Below are 24839 nucleotides of genomic sequence, written 5' to 3'. Positions count from 1 at the left end.
GTTAAACCTCATGTTTTCCAAATATAATTTTTATTGACTGGCAGATATAACTATATGCATTTCTCATGCACAATTTAATGTTTTTAATTGTATTTACATTGTGGGATAGTAAGATCAAGTTAGCTAACAAATATGTCACTTTACAAAGTTATTGTTTTTCTGGTGATAACAGTTAAAACCAGATCCTTTGCTTTTGTTTTTCTGGTACTGGGGATCAAACTCGGGACCTTTCATTTGCGAGGCAGGTGCGGCACCAATGAGCTAAACCCCCGGCCACATTACAGATCCTTTGACCATCCTCTCCTCATGTTCTTCTTCCCCCAACGTCCTCAGGCTCTAGGATCTCCCACTCTACTCTTCACTTTTCTGAGATCAATTTTCTACATTTCACAGATGAATTAGATCATGTGTTACTGGTCTCTCTGTGTCTGACTTATTTGATTAAATAATGATCTCCAGTTCCATCCATGTTGTCACAAATGACCGGATTCCACATTCTTCTTTGTGGCTGTACGTTGTTCCAATGTGCATATGTACCACATTTGTACTGATTTCAAATGAGTATTTGGATAAACAGGAGTAAATATTGTCTACATTAACAATCTTTCAATAAGTAACTAAAGACTCTAACTTATAATAAATATAGATCGATACCTATATAGAATTTTTCAAGTTTTTATAGGTGAATTAGCACATTTAACCTATAATTTAGTTTTAAAAATCCTTGCACACTGTTCACATTTTAAAATATACTTCTAATTTTTCTACTGTGTGGGGCATAATTAACAGCCCCAGCTACTGTGGTCTGGCAGTTATTCACCTCAAGGTTGTGCTTTTCCTGGGCTGCTCCTAGCTAGTGACTGAGCACATCAGGGATACTAAGACAAACACTTCCTTGGAGACAGAAGTTTCCCCTGACATGGAACTTGTGTTCAAGGGCCCTCTGTTGGTCTTGCCAAGATTTCACTAGAAATGTATTAGAAGTATAATCCCCTACACACAGGTCAGACCAGCATCACAGCCTGTCAGCCCTTGCACATCTCCCATTTCCCTCCCTGTCCCATATCATGGTGTATCTTTAAAGGTATTTCTTACAAATTGAATTCCATCTCTATGTATGTTGCTTAGCTTATCCGGACTCATATTGCAGTATCACTATGGTTCAGAATTCTTACCCTTGCACCTGGGGATTTAACTCAGTGGTTCCAGCACCTGTCTTGCAAGTGCAAGGTCCCAAGTTCAATGCCTGGTACCAAAAGAAAAAAAGAATTCTTACTCTTCCAAAATATTATAAACATCATTTTATTTCACACAGGCATGGGTAAAAGAGAGGAAGGAAGGAAGGAAGGGAGAAAAATGAAGGGCTAAAAGAAAAACAAAATATTCTGGAGAGGGTAGATGAATTTTCCATACCTATAGGCTACCACAAACTAGATGAATTTAACTTTCATTTTCTTTAAATCTGTAATTAACAAAATATTACTGTAGGTAAAAAGTAAGTTCTGTCCTAAAGCTGAGAGGGATGTTCACATCATCTTTCAGGGGGACAAATGGTTACTATTAAAGTATCAAGAGTTATTTGAAGAATTCCAATAATCAAGTCATCAATGTGCCACTGCCAAGCTTAATAGAAATTTCTTGAGAAATTTAGGTACTTTCGGTGCTGTCTTCTTTCTTATACAAATCCTAAAGAATAGGAACTTCTTCTTTCTTAACCCCTTGAATATATTTATCTTAAGTACCCAGTCCATTTTATTTAAATAAACAATTCAATGCATGCATTGAATTTTTCATTTAAGAAGTTTTCATGTATATACTTTCAGAAATCCTGATACATATATCAATAATGTTAAATAAGCAATAGTGTTAAGCAAGCAATTTGGTATATTTAAAAACAATTATACCAAATCATAATTACAGGACACTTAGATTCTTTCAACATTTCCTCCTCTGCCCAACCAATCAATGATAAATTGCCTCTAGCTTCAATGTTTTCCCATGGAGTTTAGTATCCATTTCAAAGTCCATTTCTGCTTTCAAAAGCAAAATCCACATACTAAATGACACAATTATGTTAATGTTCTAGGAGCTGTCTACTTTTCTCTATAAATGATTCTGTCTTGTATATGTTATCACACACACAAAATGAGAGTAAAACACTTACTTTGTGTTTTGTAAAACACTTTATTTAATTCATGCCAATGAATAAAATTATTAAAATTTTAAAATATTATACTTTCTGAACAATATCACATATTGTCTAAAAAGTGAGAAAACTAAATTTGACTCTTATCTAAAAATATCATTAATATCTCAGAATAAAAGAAAGTAAACTTACTTGCATTTTTAAAGATGAAAAGTACAAAAAAAGTAAATTCTGATTTTGAAATTATAACTGTACTCTTAATTTCAAAATATGAAATATTAAGAAATCACAAAATATAGTCATAGTTCTAGGTAAACCATTGTACCATAATTACAAAATTTTCCAAAGTATAGTAGTTTAACTAAATATATAATTTTACAAATAAATTATAGTTTATAGTGTTAACACACATTTTAGTAAATTGGATCCTAAAAAACGTTTTAGCTCTAAAAATGACTAACTGTACAACTTTAAAACAACTTAAAAAGTATAAATTTTATGTTGTGTGTCATAGAAAATAAAATAATATATTGACACTTATTGCACATTTACTGTGTTCAATACTAAGCTGAAGATGTAAGATATTTAATACAATTCACAGTAAAGTTCTATGAGATAAATAATACATAACAGATAAGGATAACAATTCTCAAAGAATATAAACACTTTGTAAACACATGTGACTATATCCATGCTCTTCTGAGAAGAATTTAAAATTGTATTTTAAGGATGCACAATTTCTCTTCTAAGAGTTCTGTATGATCATTTTTAAAAAATTTATGCTCTTGTTTTGATTTAAAACTGATTAAGCATATCCTGGACCATAGGAATGACCACCAAATATTTTAGAACTGATACACAAATTAATAGTGAGTCTTGATCCTATTCTCTTTGCACTCCTGTGCCTATGATCACGTTGAGGCCAACTTACATTACCAGTCATATCTTAGCTAAACTGGAACAACAGAACTGCATTTTGCAGCCGGGGATTTAGCTCAGTGGCACTGCTCCTACCTCGCAAGTGAAAGGTCCTGAGTTTGATTCCTGGTAACAAAAAAACAAACAAACTGCATTTGGTACACAATGATAATTTCATGTTAAGTGAACATCAAATGAATAAGCTAACATAGGTAGAAGAATTAAAAGCAGAGCTGCTTAACATATAATCCAAACCTACAAATTACCAATGTTTTCATAGTAGATTAAGAAATTTACTGAGACTCATCAGTGTTGTGTGAATCAGTAATTAATTCCTTCTTATTACTGAGTAGTGTTTCATTGTTGAATGAAAGTGTCACACTTTGCCTATCTATTCACTTAATTATAGACATTTAAGTTGCTCCCATTCTGGGGTTATACAAAACAGGCTTCCTTGAACACTGATAAACTTCAAGTCTTGATGTATACATGGTGATTTCCTTGAGTATAAAGGCTTCTATTACAGCTAGACTCTAGATGCTTAGGGAAAAGTATTTTTTCTTCTAGGATGAGAGTGATTTTTGACTCATTTTCCTAGAATGTCTTCCTTTTGGGGGTTTTTCCTTGTACGGAGGAGTTTTCAAAATGTTGAACAAGTGTCTGCAAAGAGCTTGAGCCAGGTCTGTTGCCCAGTTTCCCTTCTACCCTTGCATCCTGGAAATATTCTTTCTATTGTGAAAGCCAATCTGCCTCTCTGGAAAATCTACCTTTATCAATGGGGTTGTGCTTGGGAAAAGTGTAGAGAGTCATCCTCTCAGGACACTTTTCTATACCCCTCACTTGAGGCTGTGCACTGCAGATGATGCTGCCAGTCTGGAGGAGACAGAAGAATTAAGAGGAAAAAGGACAAAGAGTAACACTTTGACCGTTAAGTCAAATATTACTTAGCAATATCAGACTAGAGATTTTAAGGACAAGTAGTTTGTACCTAGTTGGCACATAGTTAGACCATATATTAAGGGAAAGATCCAGTGGTGAGTTTTGTATTTTCATTTAGAAGCAATTCATATGCATTTAAGGGACTCTTTTATGCTTATAGTTCTTAAATTCTTAATTTAAAAAATTCTTTTCATGTAAATAATTTATAAACTAATGTAGGCAAGTATGATAATGTACATACTAGTAATCAAAATGTAAAGTGTTTAATTTTTTAAAAACATATTTATTTTGACAATTAAGAACAAACAATATATCAACAGTTGGTTAGGCCACACTAACCTCTAATAAGTATCAGCCCCATGGGTAGAGTTATGCAGAGTTTAAAGCATGTTTTTCTTATATGGTTTAATTGGTGCATCTTAACATAATCACTGTTAGCTGGTTGACACTCAAAAATGCTATTTCATCAGTGACTAGACTTTTGAATTCCAAGTTATGATATGGCTATCCCTGAGTCTTCAGCATGACTTGCTGGACTTTGTCCAGAGAAGTGGTCATTACTGAGAGCAAGAGAATACATTCATTCTTTCACTTTTCAAGCTTTTAAAATTTATTTTACATATCTGTTACTTGGCCTAGAAGTTGTGTCTATTACTTAAATTTCTAATAAACACAAAGCACAGAAGATGACTTGAATCTTTTGAATAAATTATCAGATAATGTGCAACTGGGGATTGGCCTTTATCAAAGCAAAATGTTTTATTTTAGACAACATCTTCCTTCACCTTTTATCCACATTTCACCTTGTAGAGGGTGTTGTCTTCACTCTCCTCCAGTGCTCCATGTTCTTTTTTTCCCTAATCCTTATGAAATGCTGAGCTGCTAAGCAGGTGGTGTATGTAGTCTGAATACCTTTCAAAAGAGCAGTTATCACATTTTTCAGCAGTTCAGATAGTAAGAATTTGGTTTTCCCATAGTGCCTGCCTGCCTCTCTTTCTTTCTCTTTTTCTTTCTTTCTCTCTTTCTTTCTTTCTCTCTTCCTTCCTTCCTTCCTTCCTTTCTCCTTTCTTTCTTTCTTTCTTTCTTTCTTTCTTTCTTTCTTTCTTTCTTTCTTTCTTTCTTTCTTTCTCTTTTTCTTTCCATTCTCCTGTCCCTCTTTCTCTTCATCTATTGCTCCTTCTCTTTTTTTTTTTGTTTGTGAAAATACACATTTTTACCAACTTTAAATAAAGTCAAGCCCCTGGAAATATAAACTTATTTCTAGGTTTAGAATCTACATAACTCATGTGCATGTGAAACATGGAAATTTTTAGTGTATGTGCTGCCTGAACGAGCACAGAAACATGTAAAATTATTTCTTCTACAGCTCAGGGATGTGCAAGCTGCTAAAAAATAAAGCCGAAACAAAATTATCACCAGAAATAGAGCAATTTGTTAATATTTTATTATTGTTACTCTTTCCACTGTATTAATATGTGGTCTTAGATATTTGTCAGTGCCACATAATTATACATTTTAATAATTTTCTTTATAAAATACATTGCAAGACTCTACTTCAAGAAAATCTGACTTTTAATTTCAGTTTCACACATAAAATATTCAAGAAAATGTTAAAATCAGCATTTTCTATTTCATTCAGTGTTGTTTGGCAACGTTCAAAAATACTGTTATTTTCAAACTTTACACCTGCAAATATCTTTCTTTCACTCATCACAAGCATGTGTACTTTAAGATAATTACTTCTGCGTTGCCCACAAGGATAGAGAAGTACTATCTGCAAAAATACTCTTCCATATAAAAGTAACAAATGTTAGTAAAAGTGGGGAAAAATCAGCATTGTCAAAATGCTTAAAATTAACTAAATGCTTTAAAAAGTTTATAAAAGATTTGCAAAAAATCTGGGTATCCTTTACTCAAGAAGAAATGACTAAGTCTTGTAAGAACAGCAAGTTTTGTGGCAGTTCAAATTGCTCTGTTTCCATCCCAGTCTCCCCAGTGCAATGGCAGCGTGAAAGTCCTTAGTCTCACAATCATTTGATGAATTGGCAGCCTCCTGGCCACCCAAAGAGTCAGCTCAGGACAGGAGTTCTCCAAAGTCCCATGCCCAGTCAATTGGCATCAGGTGTGATTAGCACAGCTTCCTGAAAATTCTTATTCACAGACTTCCCTTCATTTGATCTGACTCAGAGCTTACTCATGGTAAAAAGCCTTTCACCAGGACAACTGCAGAAGATAATCAGCAGTCCTTATTTAACATCACAGCTGACTATGGCTGTGAGTCACCTCTTACCCATGAGCAGATAGTAATTATTTTTAAAACATATATTTTTGTAAGGAAGACCCACTCCCCAGCACTGCCTGTGGGGTCCCAAGTCCTTCCAATGGAGGAGGTCTTCCAAAAATAAAATAAAATAAAATAAAATAAAATAAAATAAAATAAAATAAAAATTTTGTTTTGATTACTATATTCTCATGGTAATTGATCAGTATGTTTTCAAAAATAAAAATACAGAAATCTAAATTTCCTTCCTTAAAATTTGGATATATAAACACACTTAAAATTAAATTTTTCTGTTTTTATAACTTAAATTGTTATTTTATGTGATTATGTATATAGTTAATTATTGCTATTGCATATTTATAATTTTTATCTTTATATTAAGTTTTATATTTCCATTCAGTGTTCTACCTCTTTCTATAATTGTTTTATTTTATTTAAATTGCTTTAGTGTTTATAATCAATTATTTTATACCACAATTCATTTTTTCTTGAGTCCTGTAATTTCATATAAAATTGATTACCTGGAGTAATTTCTTTTTTTTCCTCTTATTTTCATTTAGTTTGTTAGTACATGTGTGTAGTGCACAATGTTGACAATGTTGTGGGAAGCTGGTACACATACATAACACATTTCAGTTCCCTTTTTTCAGCTCTTTCCCTCTCTGTCCTCCAACTCTTGACCCCCTTCCTTTGTTTCTACATTATTTCTTTTTTATTTTTAAATTAATCTTATTGGTACATTTTATTGGTACATTTCAGGTATATAATTCGTTTACATTTATCATTGGGTGCTTGTACCTGTACATGATATATCTTGGTTCTTATTTTTTCCCTATTATCTGTGTGCCCTTCCCTACTTACACAAAATTATCTTTCAAAATCAATGGGGAAATTAGATACTTCCACGATAAAGAACACTTGACAAATTACATGAACACCAAACCAGCACTACAAGCAATTCTAAACAATATCCTAGAAAAAAGCAATGAAGGCCACAACTCCATGAGTCCCAACAGAGGGAAGCCATGGGGCAAGGTAAGACACTAAAGGGAAAGGGGGAAAAATAAGAAATAAAAGAACCAGCAAAAGTAAAACATCATGACAAGGATAAATCAATATCTATCAATTATAACCCTCAATTAATGGCCTCAATTCACCAATCAAAAGAAATAGAGTGGCAGAATGGATTAAAAAGGAAAATGCAACAATATACTGTATACAAGAAACACACCTAACTCAAAAAGAAACTCATAGTCTGAAAGTAAAAGGATGGAAAACAGTTCTCCACACCACAGGAACCCAGAAGAAAGCAAGGGTAGCAATCTTATTTGCAGACAAAGTAGATTTCAAACCAAAACTAATTAAGAGAGACAAAGATGGTCACTACATCCTTGTGAAGGGACCAATCCAAGAGGAAGAGATGACAATCTTAAATATATATGCACCAAATATGAATGCCCCCAACTATACAAAACAAATATTAATAGACATGAAAAACCAAATAAACACACAGTTGTAGTGAGGGACCTCAATACCCCACTATCACAAATAGATAGATCATCTAGACAAAAAGTTAACAAGGAAATTCTAGAACTGAACCAAGCTATTGAACAAATGGACTTAATAGATGTGTACAGAGTGTTCCACCCCACAAAATCAGAATACACATTCTTCAGCTGCACACGGGTCATTCTCCAGAATAGACCATATGCTAGCTCATAGGACATGTCTAAGTAAATGTAAAAGAATAAAAGTTACACCCTGTATATTAGCTACATAATTTTTTTCAGTGTTTTGCTTTTTTTTTTGTCTCATTCAGAAGAAAATATGGTTGTCAGACTTTCAAAGCCTTTAAGAAAATCTTTCTTTAAATTAAAAGTTTTTTAAGGTTAGTAAGCGTACAAAAGTGGCTACACAAAAATGCATCTAAATGAAATTTACTTGTGCACTCAGGGGAAGAGGTGGTAACAGGAAACAAACTCAGGACCTTGCACTTGCAAGGCAGAAGCATTGCCCCTTAGCTACATCCCTGGCTAAATTAAATCAATTCATCTGTTTAACCTCTTTACCTTTGTCCAAATAAGAACCCCTCAACTGACCTATAAAAAGAGCATGTACCCTTTTGTATCTGACAGATTGTATTCAATGATAGGTTTAAAAGATTCATCCATGTGTTGTTTATAGTTACCATTTGTTCATTCTCATTGTAGTTTAAATTGAAGAGGATCAAATTGATTTATAGATTTGATCTAATTCTAGTTAAAATCCCAAGAGTTGTTGAAATTAATAACATTACTCTAAAATTGGCATGTTATGTAAAATGAATAAGAACCAGATAATCTTAAAAAACAAAAAATGTAAAAAAATACATAATTCTAATATTTATGACAAAGGTATGGTATTTATGAACAAATGTAATAGCATGAGGATAACCAGGAGGAACAAAGTAACAGAATGGGAAGTTCAGGAATAGATATTTAATTTTTTACCAAGACTGACATAATATTCAATTGGAGAAAAGAAATTTTTAGTAAATGGTACTGAAGTTATCAGAAAATGAATTTTTATCTCATCATATGTTACAGAAATTTAAATTCTAAATATATAAGATAATAAAGTTATCAATGTATACATAAAATTTAAAAGAAAACATTTTTTGAGGGAGAAAATAGGATAATGTGCTCATGACTGGGTATATCATCTTAATATGGGTAATAATGCCCCTGAACTATTCCCTCTGTATGATGATTCTAATGATCAAATCTTTATTGGATTACAAATGTGTTCCTTCAACTTTGTAACTTTGTTTAATATTTAAAAGAAGTCTCAGGTGTGATTTTTAAAAATTCCATCCTTTATATGATTAAAAACTTAGAGGATTATTTCTTTATCCCTGTACTTGAGGAAGAACAGTACCATTTATTTCAAAAAAGACTGATTATGATTTATCCAAAGAATCCTTTGTGCTTTAATTTTTTCATATTATTTTCATCCTGTACTCCAATTCATGAATTTTCTCTCATTACATATCTTTTGAAATTTGTTACTGCTCATCTGTTTTAGAGTCAATATTTTCTTAAAAATATTGAATGACAAGTCTGACCCAATATAAGTGTATTTCCCTATCAGAAAGCAAAATTTGAGAACTTGTAAAATTATTTTGTTCCCTAAGTCTCACAGTAACTGTAACAGTATTTAAGATATATGTTAAGATTTACTATTGAATTAAATTTTGACTTAAACTTTATTTTTCTTATATTTTTGACCTGATTTCAAAAGTAGATTTACCTTGGTTAACCAAGGACCACAAATTGAATTAAGCAAACATGTTAAATTAATTAATTAAAATTTATCTAAAAATAGAAGGACCTTCTTCCTCCCACCTCCATCTCCTGCTTCCACTCTGACTTCTGTGAAATCACTGGTCTGCTCTCCGTGTCACTCTTTCTAATGCACCCAGTGTGCCATGGCTCCTTCCCTGTTGTTGTAGCTCACCACTTGGAGGAACAACTTCATAATATCACAAAGAACCTCAAAGGTACACTTTCTATGTTTTTATGTAGTTGTTAAAAATAAAATTAATAATAAAATGAATCTCTGGTTCTAATGGTTTTCCTGATAGAGGTGCTTTAAATTTTGTATATTTGTTTTCTAGAGGTTACTAAATAGTAACATATCATGCTTGTTGCATACTTTTCCTTTCTGAATCTAGAATGTTCCAAATAGTCCTAAGAGAAACTGTTGGGCAATCCCTTATGCTTGTGCAGAAATCATACCATTCTGAACTGGATACCAGTGCTCTACGGCCGACTCAAATCATCCTTCACAAAATTGCAGAGCTAAAATCCTCCTGAAACCCAATGCTAATATGAAAATACCTAGTGTTCTACGACAAAATTTTGGAGAGTGATGAATTCCAATCCTCTTCATAAGGTGATCTTGAGTAATACTTTGCAGAACATAGAGCACCTAAATTTGTAGAGCAAGCATCTTAAACCAAGTAACTCATGTCAATCACAAAGACTGAATCCAAAACTGATGTTAGTGCCTGTCACAACACACACACACACACAAATCTCCCCATCTACTTTGGGATAGGTAGAGATACAGATGATATAGATTACATACACTACCCAATGAATCTATCATATACTCACCCTTTTTCAGTTAGTCCAACTGAAATAAGCAATGTAAATTATAATCTTGTTCCTTGACTAACGGTGAATTAGTTCAAAGAAACTCTTATATGTTCTAATTAGTTCCTCTTTCCAGAAAATTGGAACTCACATGATAGATATTATTATGGTTGGTCTCTGATTGCACTTGAAGTAGCTGAAATGCAGAAGGTTGTTAAGCCAAGTTTGACGCAAGCAAAGAAAGCCAATTTGAAAACAATGAAATACACAAAAGAAAAGAATATCGTTAAAGTACCCTGGTTCTTCATAATGACTAGATATAAATTTTATAGATTCAAGTTAGTATTCTAACTCAGCCTAACCAAGTTCTAGCTCCTAATAAAACCAGAATACACTTTTTGGTCTTGGTTTTTCAAAGAGTCCACAAAATTTCCACTAGTAATTATTGTTTAATGTTTTTAATGAAATATAAATCACATACCATACAATTAATGCATTTCATGTCCAGTCCAGTGATGTTTAGTATATTCAAAGAGTAGTACAGTCATTACCACAATCAACTGTGGAACATTTCATCATCCAGAAAAGAAAAACTACATTTTAGCAATGCCTCTAGTTTTCTAACTTCAAACATGCCTGCCCCTTTCTAATCCCCATGCCCCCTGAAAACTCTAGGCAACTATAAATCAATGTTTTGTTTTATAGATTTGCCTTTTCTGGACATTTCATATAAAAGTAATAGTAGAATAAGTTTTTATCTGATTTATTTTACTCAACATAATATTTTCAAAATTTATCCATGCCACACCATGTGTCTTAGCTTTCTCATTGCTGAGACAAAATACTGGACACACACAGGTTAAAGGAGGAAAGTTTTACTTCAGGTCACAGTTTTTAGAGGTTTCAGTTCATAGTCAGCTGGTTCCAAGGCAGGGTGGCATGGCAGAGGGGCATCACACAGGAAAAATAGTTGATGGCAGAGCAGGTGGAGGTACCAAGCAACAAGCCTCCTGTTCCTTTTTATCTCAACCAGGCTACAATCATTTTGGGTAGTTCCACCCACACCCATGATGGTCCTTCCCATTATCCACACCCAGAACTATGCTAATTCCAACCAGTGGACACATTTAGTACCACACACCCTTCACACATGAACTTTGGGGGGAAATTTGAGATCTAAACAACAACACCCAATGAATGTCCTTTATGAATTTATCACCTTAAACTATACCCAGTGTTATGGCTTGTTGTCTAGATGTCCCCCCAAAGCCTCACTCATGCGGCCATAGGTGGGGCTTTTTCAGAGGTGGCTAAATTTAGAGTGTGTGATTGATTCACAGTGCAACGCTAGGCTCTAGGCTCGAGGGGACTAGGATTAAAGGTGTAAGGATATGAGTGGTACCCACCCTAAGTAGTCTGGATAAGATAAAAGGGGCAGAAAGACACTGCTAAGTTCCCTTGTTTGCTTGCTTTTGCTGTCTTCTGCTCCCATGAACCGTTTCTCCTCTGAGATGCCACCCTGCCTTGGAGCCAACAGGTTATAGACTGAAACTTCTACAAACTGTGAGCTAACTTTTCCCCTTTGACTTTGTATGTCAGGTATTTTGTCTCAGCAATGACAGAAAAGTAACTAACAAGCCCAGTTTTATTTTTAATGTCCCTGAATTTACAGTTCTTTATGAGCAAAATGAAAACAAGTCTCCAGGTTAAGGGTACACAGTTGCTGTTATAGGTCAAAAAATAAATATTTTAGGATGTACAGGCCATGTAGTCTAATGCATATTTTGGTATTCTTTTTCAAACTCATTAAAAATGTAAAAGCTTGAGATTTTCTTACAGTTTTTACATTATTACCACACAAAAACAAACTTTGCTTAATGTGAACGAACAATAGAGAGGTTTCTTAATTTTAGTATTATCTACCTACTCCTCTCACAGGGACTTACAAAATAATATACCAAATATGTTAATGCCATTCAACAAATTTATCATTTTATTATTTAGTACAATAACATTTCTGCTTAATATTTTGACAAAATAAGATTTACATTATTAAAATTTTCAGAGATCCTAGAATTTTATATGTGGAGTTTGATTTGTTGTCAACATCTTGCATTAGTATATTTTTGTCAAATAAATGAATCAGTAATGATAGACTGCTATCAACTAAAGCTCCTAGTTTCTTTTCAAATTATCTTTGTTTTTCATTTAACATCCTTTTTGCCTTCAGGTTTCCATTCTGATATTACATGTTTTTACTGGAAACCCCTGCAGTTAGGTTCCAGTACCCTGCCCAGTATACAACACAGACCTGAGAAAAAAATACACTAAGAGACAAAATTCAAAGAGAGAAAGCATGGTGCCAGGATGACCAAGTGCCCATGCAGCTAGCAAAGGCACTGACCAGTCCCAAGCACTGATTTTTATTGGTAATCATTTGGGGTAAAGGCAAGCTACATGTGGTTTCTATGGAAATTAACACAAACAAGGCTCAGAAAGGACAAGAAAAAGCGTTCTTGAATTAGGAACAGAATAGACAAAATATACGGTTGTAATTAGAACATTGTCCTTCTAGTCAGAAGGTTTTACTTGTGGCAATGGAATTTGGGTGTGAGTTACTTTGACCTTGGCATGTAGGCTTCAGCCAGGCTCACTTCTATAAACAAGCCAACTGTGGGGTTAACTCTTTACAGCTTCCTTTGAGCACAATCAATATCACAGTCCTCTACCACATGTTATTTAATTCTCATATTTCTTAGGCTCATTTAGACAATGACTGTACCTTGTTTTTTAAATTTAATTTTTTATGAGTACATTTGCATTGCATGATGATCCCATCCCTCATGTGGAGGTGGTACAGGTATGTAACACATCTCAGTCATTTTTATCCCCTTCCTCTCCCCTCCCTAGTCTCCATCAACAGATACATGGATGAATAAAATGTGGTATTGATGCACAATGGAGCACTACTCTGCCATACAGAAGGATAAACTTGAGTCACTTTTAGGAAAATGGATGCACCTTGAGACTGTAATATTAAGTGAAATAAATCAGACACACAAGTTTAAATATTGCACAGTTTCTTACATAAGAAACCCAAAATATGACTATGAATGCTTCTGAGATGTTCCTTGTTCTGGACAATCTTTATTACCATTATCATTATTATTGAAATTGCTATAAAGTTGTATACATTTGTTATGCACAGAATGATTTTTGAAGTATTTGTATGTAAAATGAATCTAATATTCCCTCACATACTCATCACTTTTGTGTTAAGAAGATATTTTTAATAATGTTGACAGTTTTGAAAAGCACCTATTATTTTGGGTAATGTCTCTCAGTTGAGATTTCTTTGATATTTGCTCCTATTATGGGTTGTCCAGGGTAAGTGGGCAGAGGAAATTTGCCATTTTCAGCACAGCATAACAAGGGTACACATGGTCGCCACCAGGTCACCTCTGTCACCAGACTCAGAGTTTTTCATTTGTGAGTAGTAAACTTGTATTGTCCTCTTCTTCCAGACTGTACTCCTTAGAAAACTATCACTGTGAGCAACTCATGGTTAAGGAGTACGAAAGTAGCTGGGCACGGTTGTGCACAGCTGTACTCACAGCACTCTGGGAGTCTGAGACAGGAGGACGGCAAGTCAAGCACAGCCTGGGAAATGTAGTGACTTAGCAACAGATCTTGTCTCAAAATTTAAAAAAATTAAAAAGGACTAGGGATGGAGCTCAATGTGAAGGCCCTGGGTTCCATCCCCAGTAACCTTCTCTCCCTCAAAAGTTGTGTGTTCCATGTCCTTGAGGGAAGGTAATTTATGTTAATTATTTGCAATTCCTTTAACAGGATATTTGCCTGTTACTCTTCATTTCTTAATTTACTCAATAGCTTATTTATAACAGTATATGCACAGGGTTATTAGGTTTATGCTTTTAATTATAATCCAGTACTACTTTATTTATTTTGTTCTTTAACATTTTTCAGGTGTGGTCATTTGGAACAGCTTCACCTATCTCCTGAATTTGTTCAAAACCTCCTCCAATATTTTTAGTATCTTAACTTTTAGACAATGAAAGATTACAAGATGCCCCAAGTTTGTCTAGCATATTTCCTGCCTTAAGCCAAAAATCAGCCATGTTTCCAATAATCCTGGTTGCTTTCACCACAGAATATAATTTTTTTTTTACTGTTCAAGGTTTATTTGGCATTACAGTTGGTTTGACAATTGGTTACATTGCTCACAGGTAGATCTTTCCTTTTTACATTATATGGCAATGTACACTATTGAGACATATATATAATAAACAAAATAAAATCCTTTAAAAGTTATGCATAAGACATGCAGTGTTGGATTTGTACACTGCATCCCAGGGCATGACCAACTGGGAAGAAAGACTAGGCCTGGTTGGTGAAGTTATATAACAGAGCAAGGGCAATTGGAGCCTTTGTAATATTGGGTGTAGTATCTTAGAGACATTGGGGCTACTTTATATTAACCAGGTTAGGACTATACAATCCAGCATCATGATAGAACTCTGGGGTTTTCTGAACCATTTCTACTTATGACTTAGGGAAACTGATGTTTTTCCCAAGCCATCTTAATACCACTGATTCAACCACAGAACAGATGAAAAGGACAACATGCACAACCTCTAACTAAATCATCTTGTAGCACAGACAGCAAAGTGGTGTGACACTGGAAGACTAAAACTGCATGTCTTTAGGGATCACCCAAAGGGTATCTGCACTCTTCTTCAAATGGGCCTCTTCCTCAGGAGTCAGGGTCACCTTCACAACATCTGAGACCCCATTTTGTCCCAAGACACAAGGAACACTAAGGAAGACATCATCCTTTATTCCATAGAGACCCTTAATCATCGTAGAAATTGGAAGCACTCTCCTGAGATTCTTCATTATACTTTCTGCCAAATCTGCCACAGACAGTCCAATGACCCAGGATGTGTAGCCTGAGTTTGATTGCTTCATAAGCACTGTCAACCCCATTTGTGAACTTCTTTCCAATGCTCAGATCCCCATCAGTTCCTAACTCAGGGTGCAGATTCTTCAGGGAGATGACAGTGATACTCACTCCACTCCACACAGGCACACTGCAGTCTCCATGCTCCCAGAGGATTCATCCATGGCAGCTTAGTGGGTGAACTCCCAGCCTTTCTCCATCAGGTAATGGAACCAGGCTGAATGCAGATTGCAACCACTTCCGACATGCTTTTTGGGAAACCCACTTATCTTCCAAGCCACATAGGTTAAGCCATCCACTGGATTGGAAACAACTAGCAACTTGCAATTTGAGCTGCTCTTTACAACATTAGCAATGATGAACTTAAAGATGTTCACACTACGCTGGACCAAATTAAGACAGCTTTTTCCCTCTTGCTGACATACCCCAGCTGTGATAATAACCAGCTTGGAGTTGGCAGTTACATTATAGTCTTTGCCAGAGTAAATTTTTGGTGTTCTAAGGCAAAGGCTGCTGCGTTGGAGATCCATCATCTCTCCCTTCAATTTGTCTTCCATAACATCAACAAAAGCAAGTTCATCTGGCAAGTCTTTCATTAAGATACTGATGGCGCATGCCATGGCCACAGCACCAACTCCAACAACTGTAATCTTATTCTGGGGGACCTGCTCTTCCTTAAGGAGATTCACAGTCACCTGACCTTTGAGACTGGCCATCTTGGACTTAGAACCAAAAGGAACCGGGAGTGCACCTTGGGCGCATGTCAGGGGATGTTGTTGCAAGGTCTGGACTCTGTGGCAGCAGCTCGAGAGCACTCCACCGAAGAATACAACTAGAAAACAAAGTCTAGACTGAGAGTGCAAATCACTTTTGGAGTGCTATTCATTGCCTGTAGACCTTAGCTGAAAGAGCAAGAAATAAGAGTATGCACACGAACCCACGTTTTTTTAACCCTTTTTAATTTTTTTTGTTTGTTTGTTTGAGACAGGGTCTCCGTAAGTTACTAAGTTTCCCAGGCTGTGTCTGAATTTGTGATTCTCTTGCCTCAGCCTTTCAGAGTACTGCGATTACAGGTGTGCACTTCCACACCTGGCTTTGTTCTATATGCTTTGATATTTTCACAGTATCACATACCTATTGTCACAGTACCCTACAGAAGAGTTTCACCTGCCCTGTCCTGTATCTGTCCACATTCTGCTCCTCTATCCCTGAATCCCTGGCTCCCATTGTTCTGTCATTGCTGCAGTGTCACCTTATTAGAATATCATCAAAATGAAATGGTGTAGCCTTTCAGACTGGCATTTTCACTTAACAACAAACATTTAAGATTCCCATGTCTGTGTCAGGAGACAGCTCATGGAATAGCATTGATTTTATGGATGTACAATAATTTGTTTATTCATTTATTGAAGGGCACATCGATTACTTCAAGTTTTGTCAATTATGAATAAAACTATTATAAATATTTGCATACTAGTCGGTATGTGAGCCTTTTACAAGTTAGATGGGTGAACACATATTAACATGACTGCTGGTCTGTTTTGAGTAGTGGAATAAATGTTGTATTCAGTTTTATATGAAACCTCCAAACTCTGCTCCAAAGTTCCTGCACTATTTTCCATTCCCATCGGCAGTTAAGGGATGTTCCTATTACCCTACAACTCTCCAGTGATTGGTATGGCCATTTTTTTAAATATAGCCATTTCAGCATGTGTATAGTGATAACTCACCCTTACTCTAATATGATTTTACTAAAACGACAAATACTCTGAACACCTTTCATAAGCATATTTTTAAACAATGCATCTCACTGGTAAAATGTCTGTTTTTGCTTATTTTTAAGTACTGTTACTTGTTTTTACCATTGAGTTAAAAAATTCTTTATATATTTCCAATTCAAATATTTTATCATGTTTTTTTTTTTTACTTTACCTCTTAATCTGTAACTTATCCTTCCATGCTCTTAAGAGGAAATTTCAGAGAGATTTTTTCATATTAATACCTTCCAAATTACCACTATTTTCTTTTTCTTGCAACATGATTTTTCTATGGTATCTAACTCATCAGATATTTGAAGGTCATATATATTGTTTTTGGTTTCTTTTTAGAACTTTTATCATTACTAAGGCTGTATTATATTTAAATATAGATCTTTTCAAGATTTGTGGAAGGTGTAATGCCCCTGCTAAGTTTATTTATTTATTTTGCATGTAAACTTCCAATTACATCAGCAGAATTTGCTCAAAAGACTGTGTTTTTATTGAACTGCCTGTGCCTCTGTCAAATATCAGCTGATTATACATATGCATGTGGGCTGTGTATTCTGACCCACAGATTTCTGTGCCATTCTTTCCCCAATATCTGCCATGTGTTTTCTGTAGCCTTGTAGTAAGGCTAGAAACTATGTACTAACAGTTCTCCAATTTTTTACAGTATTGCACTGGCTATTCCAAATTATTTGTCTTTAAGCATACATTTTAGAATTAGTTTGCCAAATGCCAAAACCAAAAGCTTATTAGGATTTTAAAGAGTTTTGTCATAGTGTGTTTTCTACAACATAAGGATATATATGCTCAATCTTTTCTAGAATTCGGTGCCAAAAGTAAATTTTGTTCTCTTCAAGACATGGCATATCTTTCAATGAAAGATACATAGTCTAAGAATATTACTTTTTGAATATTGCGGTCAAGATGATAAAGAAACAATGTATATTTGGAAGTCTCTTTAGTCATTTAAAATATTTTTGCATAGTTTTTATTGAGCCACATATTTTGATACTTGAACTTCCATACAAATATATACACATATAGTCATATACATTCCATCCATCTTAGTAGTAGGTAGGATATGTATTATAACTAAAGTTAAAAATTGTACAAAGATAGAATAAATTTAGAAATGAAATCAAAATGTCAAAAATATTACATATGGTGGCTGCAAAGTGTTTATAGTTTGCATCAATTTTCTCTTTGTAATAATACAGTGGTCATTTTCATTTATATTTTTCATTTGTTTTCAGTAATTATTTAACAGAATTGGAGAATGTACCTTATAAGAATACAAATCTCACATGCATGTACCCACATTTGTGACTCACAATAAAAGAGCAACTGAGCAGCATGTTAGAGGGGCCAGTGAAGATGCAAATGTTCCACTGGTGCTAGAATTCAAATTTATCAACCTAGTCAAATACTTATGGAAATGGACTGAACTATTTTCAAGGAAAGACATAATGGCACCTAAGTTTTCATGGATCATTTTAGTACATGAACACTGTTGGAGGAGAGAATTTAAAGACATTCCATAGTAATATTTTCTCTTATTTTACACAGAATTACACAGTAGTTTCACCTATACTCAATGACAGAAAGAACCATTCTATTTTTAAATGGTTAAACTACTTTCTCTGGTCTATCTTTTGTACTTTATGAAAAATATATTTTATATGATTCTGACTCTTTCCTTTGTACCTAAATAGCACTTTTCACCAATACCCTTGAGCAAGAACAAACAACAACTTTTGAAAAAGACATATGCTTAAGAGATATCTTATATAGGAGTTGTACAGCTAAGAATAAGACCCAGAAATCTTGTAAAAATTTTTGTTTATGCATTATACTGCATTTCTTTCTTGTTAAAAATGTGGTTTTGTTCATATTGCAAAGCAAAAATCTTTCCAAAAATGGATTATCCTCAGAAGCCACTTGTAAATTTAAAACTTCTACCCACTATCTCTAGAAATCTCACTCTATTTATATATGGTGAACTTATGATTGTTCTTTAATGCTCACATTAAATGTCAAAACTTTTCTGAAGAAATTATGCCTAATTCTAAGACATATGGGACTCTAGTATGTAATACTTTTAAATTACATACTTGATTATTGGCATTTACCACAAGATTCTAACCAGTATGACAAAATCACACATAGAACTAACATCATTTTTTCATCAGAAATAAGAATGTTACTTACCACCATTAAGTAATAAAGTGTAGGACTGTACAGTTTTAATTAACTTGTGTCATTTTTGTTCAAGAAGAAAATATTTTTAATCTATTAATACCAGAGAATATAAGGAAATGTTTACCTTCATAAACAAAACCACTTACAACTTCATTTCACATACCCAGAATAATTCTGCTTTCATTATGTTTATTACTGCTAAAGATTAAATGCTGCTTCTTCACATAACAATATTTAATTTAAGAATATTAAAAAGTAAAATACAACAGCAATTTAGAGAAAAGTGCTAACACAGCTGAAAACTGTCATTATTATTCTCTTTTGCAAGACAATATTCTCATATTTCCCAGTGTTATTGTGATTATTGATGGATCTAAAATATAATATTCAATAACTGATAATGGAATGGTGTAAGTTTAATAACTGTAGCAAAATATAGACTCCTACTCATTACTATCCAATAATGTGTTCAACAATAGATTCAAGTAGGAAATAATAAAAAATACTAGGAAATAAACCTAAAACAAGGATGCTCACATTTCTTTCCTCAATTACCAAAAAGTTTAATATTCCTGATGAAAAATAAGAGGCTGTATTATTGATACTGATGTTATTGATATTATAGAATGTGGTTCATAAAAAAAGAAAGCTCCATGCTGGTAGAGATCAAATTCTACACCCAACAACTGTGTGTGTGTGTGTGTGTGTGTGTGTGTATCTGTGTGTGTCTGTGTTCTTTCTAAGGTATCATTCTTGGATTAATATTTAAAAGTAGTTTTGCACTACTACAAAGGCCCACATTGCCAGACTAATCATATCAGGCTATAGTTCTCATCCAAGAGTAAAATTTATTAATGAAGGTAAAGAACAGTGAAGATGTACACTCTGAAAATATCAGTTGCAGTTTTCTAAAATTACTTTTTCAGAGCAGAGGTTGGTACAAAGAAGTGACTTAATTTGGGGGTCTTTATGGTTTTATAACTTAATAGCTGGGTAGCTACAGATTATACATATAGAGTCATTTCTTCTGATACTTATACCCCATAAATCCACAAAAGTCAAATTTATTTATACTAATCAATCCAGACTGAATAAGCATATTTTCCTAGAAATATTTTAAAGTGAAAACTAAGTATATTTAGCACATGATTTGTTCAGTTATATTCCAGCAGCTAAACTGCTGGAATAAACATATTTATGAGAGATCTGCTTAAGGCCACAAAAGGCTACATCCACAGGCATCTTTGGGGAAGCAGAGAACATTTTACAGAACCACTGCAAATCTGTTCCTTTGTAATTCTACAGGAAAGTGGTAACAAACAACAATAACAAGAAATAATAAGGAAGTAGTTAGAAAGGAGTGGGATTACACCAAACACTTGTAGTGATTAGTCTCAGACCAATAGTACAGTTTTCTAATCAAACTCTTCTTATAAATTCATTGAATAATTCACATACATATATACTTATGTGCATGAGTGTGTGTATGCTATGTATGCTACATTATGTTTAGCACTAGAAAGAACTTTTCAAAATAACTAAACCTATTATATAACAACTACACTTACTGGGAAAACAATATGACATTGCAACCTAATGAAACACTAAGTTTCATTTTAAATCTGAAGCAAATCTACAACCTACCATGTTAGTTATTTATTTGGAATTGGAGATTAGATTTATAATCACAGGAATTATCAAAGCTCAAACAAAAGTCTTAAACTGTTTTTTCTACATTTTTAGTTTTCAATATCATCTATTTAAAAAAATAAATCAAAGGAAGAAAACAAAGAAAGGCAGATATATTCATCCAATGATAATATTGTATATGTATTCCAGAAAAATCTTATGATTAACACATATATGTGGATATTCAAAACACTGAATATATGTTTCTATTAAAATAGTAAATTCTTTTTCTAATCAGTGAGTTTATTGGTACATTTTAGGTATACAATATATTGACATTCGTCATTAGGAATTTGTACTTTTACATGATATGCCCTGGTTCTTATTTTTTTCCCATTCCCCTCCCCTCCCTTCAACCCCTCCTCCTCTCCCTATTTATAAAGACTTTGTTTCTGTTTTTTCTTTTTCTCATATTTTTTACTTTCCTTTCCCCTACCCCTCCCACTTCCCTAGTTTCTCTGGTGTGAAAGTGTAAATGGGGATCAAAATATATAATAGATAATGTGAAATAGGAAGAAAAGGTCCAAATTTAGTAAATTCTTGAAATTATTCACAATTCTATTTTCTTTGTGGGGTAAGCATTCATTCCAGTAAAAAAACATGAAAGAAAACCATAAAGTTTAAAACTGACAAATAGAACCGTGTTTATCTTATGTTTTGCAAGAAAAATACTTTTTCTCTTTATCCTGACTCTTAATGTTTGCCAACTTTCTACGGACATCATTAATACAAAAGCAACTAACTTGGATTTATCAGATACAATTAGGAAGAGAAATGAAATGGGCACAATTGAATATCAATTAAAGATAAATGCTAAAAAAGACTGACATGGGGCAGGGGATTTAGCTCAGTGGTTCCACCGCCTGCCTTGCAAGAGCAAGGACCCGAGTTCAATCCCTGGTACCAATAAATAAATAAATAGATAAATAAACAAATAAAAAAGACTGACATATTGGTATTAGTTACTCTACAATGATAATATTGAAATGATATTCTTTTATATGCCATATGCTTTTAGCATCTTAATGTTTTAATTCTTTAATATTGTTAATAATGATACATAAAAAGCAAATATATACGATGATACTTATTTGAGTGCATCATACATTCAAAAAATATTATTAATCATTACAACAATTGAAGAGGTACTTTATTGTTTAGTCATATTTTAAATTATAAGTTAAAATAAATGATTTGAAATATAAATGCTTTTACAAATAGAAAATCATCATTTTAACATTGAATTAACACTCTATGTTTCAGTTCTGTTTTCCTTAGCTCCATGTCTCTACCGCCATGCCGTCTTATGGGCACATTTTCTGTTTTAATTTAATCAGTAGGGCTACTATCATTTTTTGTTGCCTACAATCGTTCTGTTAACATTACATTTAACTGTTGTGTAGCATTTTGAGACGATTTTCCATCTCAGTATTTAGCGAAATGGTACTTCCTTTTATGAATTTACTAAAAAGGATATTTTTCTCTGTCTCTATGTGAGAGTCATCGTACTCAGTAAATAATGGAATAAAATATGACACACACTTTTATAAATCATATCACCAAAGATTCTAACAAATTAACACACAGATATATAAGTAAAACTATTGCAGTACTGATGAAGAAAATATGAACAGTGCTAAAATCTGACAGTGGTTCCCCAGCAGGGATAATTTGGCTCCCCAGATACCCAATGGCTGTGTGTGGAGTTTGAGTGCCCAGAGGTGGAGGGGATATGGAGGTACTAGTGCCATCTAGTGGACAGAGACCAGAGATGCTGTGCAATATCATGCAATGCAGGGCGCCCCTCCCTCCCAACAATGTCTGTATCTAGTCCGCACTAACAGTAGTGCCCAGGTTAAGAAATATTAATCCAAATTAGGGAAACTGGGCTACATAGACAATCTAGAAAAAAGATATCTCTGAAGATATGATAGTTAAGTGAAGATGCAAAATGATTAGCAAAGAATAGCATGAAATGAACTCGGGTGTCTAAGGGAGAAGTTCAACCAGGGCCTCGGGTATGCTTACAATTATGAATTACATCTACCAGGAATTAGAAACCTTAGAGGGTCTTAAAGAGGAAAGAAACGTGATTAAGCACACATTTTTAACAATCACAATACAGAGTAAAGTTGTAAAAATAAAAGACAAAACAAAAATCAATATATTAACAGTGGTCTAACAGAGAGGAAGCAAAGCACAAAGTTTTTATTCATATTTATGAAGAAAGCTGTAGGATTTAGCAATTTGGATATAGTGCTTAGAATGATGAAGTAAAAATGATTCTTAGATTTTTTTTTTTTTTGGAGCAAAAACTCCCAAAATTTTAATAATACCTTTTATTGAGTTGGAGCATACTTTTGCAGAACAGCTATAAAGTCGTGTAGTTGGAGCAGGTTGTATATGCCAGGTTGACCAAGTCTGTGATGGAAATGGTGACGAGACAACAGTGATATGTGCTAAATCAAAACTTAGAGAATGTCATCCAGGGGACTATTCTAGAGCACAAAGGCTTGTGTTACTTCTGAGAATGGATATATTCAAATACGTTGAAATTTTAAAAAAGAGGAGATGTCTACAATGGAGGCCTTAGTTTCTTTAGAATGTGTGGTCTGTAGAGTAAGATAATGTGTGAAGAAGAATTCATAGCAGGGGGAAATATTCAAGTGACTGTGTCCCCCAAGGAAACCACGCAAATCAAGGGTGTCAAGAAAGAGAATTGTTAGTTTGCCCTTCTCAACTAAGACCTACACTGAAAGATTAAGGGAAATGAGGACTCATCTTTTGGGGAAAAAAATGTGTCTGTGTTGCACTTAAAACAGCTTTATTGGTAATAATGGACATGTGAAGTTTTGGTCAGCAAGAACAGGAGCCAGATACAATTGAACCAATATGTTGTTACCAAATGGCTGTACAGTGGAGACTGACTTTCTCTTTCTTTCTTTCTCTCTTTCTCTCTTTCTTTCTTTCTTTCTTATCTTTCTTTCAATAGGAGACACTACAGAAAAATTGTGAGCTGAAAGACTGGCAAATACAAATTGTCAAAAGAAAAATTTTTATATTAAAGGACATACACAGAACAACAATGCATAAAGACCTAGTGTGGGTGAAGAATTCTGCTTGAGATCAAGTTTGACAATAAGCACACAATCTTGAGAAGAACCATGGATGATAACGAGGGGGAAGAATGTTTAGTGACGATGAGGATGGCTTTGTAGGTTTCCTGTTGTTTGGATAAATGGAGGTCCCCGCTCATCATGAAGCATGAGTGTCTGCAAGCTGGTGTCCCCCTGTAGTTTGGGATATTCATATTCACAAATCCTTTCTAGATGGAAACATCCCTTATTTCTGCCTCCAGGATTTCACAAATTGAAAGAAAATCAATATGAATTTGTAATGTATCTTTATGAAAAACATAAGGAAGAAGTCTATAATGGACAAAGTCAAAAGAACACATAATATTTTTGTATTATAAATATACTAAGATATAACAAAGACAATAGAAATGGGTATTACTACACATATATGTTAATAAATAGCTATATAGCCAATGTTTGGAATTAAAACAGTAAAGAAAAAAGGTAAGTTTGAAAAATTATCAGCCTGATTTAAGAACATAAAAAACACTAGCAATTGAAAAAATACACTGACAATAATATTGGCAACTTCAAAAGTAGATTTGTTCAATAATAGGTTAAACAATAAATAAAGGAACTGCAAAAGAGGTCTGAAAATGTTTCCAGAATGAGTAAAATACTAAAGTGAGGTTAAGCAGTGTTCTAAT

The 24839-nt window shown here is 33.8% G+C and overlaps 1 long non-coding RNA gene and 1 pseudogene across 1 annotated transcript in view; both read right to left on the bottom strand.

The window, feature by feature from the left end:
- Positions 1–24839, bottom strand: part of LOC147830022 (uncharacterized) — an 81676-nt gene that overhangs the window by 18953 nt on the left and 37884 nt on the right. The window lies entirely within an intron of this gene.
- LOC101714947 (L-lactate dehydrogenase A chain pseudogene) lies at positions 15128–16135 on the bottom strand (annotated as a pseudogene).

Source organism: Heterocephalus glaber, unplaced genomic scaffold (assembly GCF_053883595.1).
Source record: "Heterocephalus glaber isolate CG9 unplaced genomic scaffold, H.glaber_assembly_v1.0 deba00000331, whole genome shotgun sequence".
In the NCBI taxonomy this organism is placed as follows: Eukaryota; Metazoa; Chordata; class Mammalia; order Rodentia; family Bathyergidae; genus Heterocephalus; species Heterocephalus glaber.
Note: the sequence above shows the minus strand (reverse complement) of the source record. Positions and strands in the feature narration are given on the sequence as shown.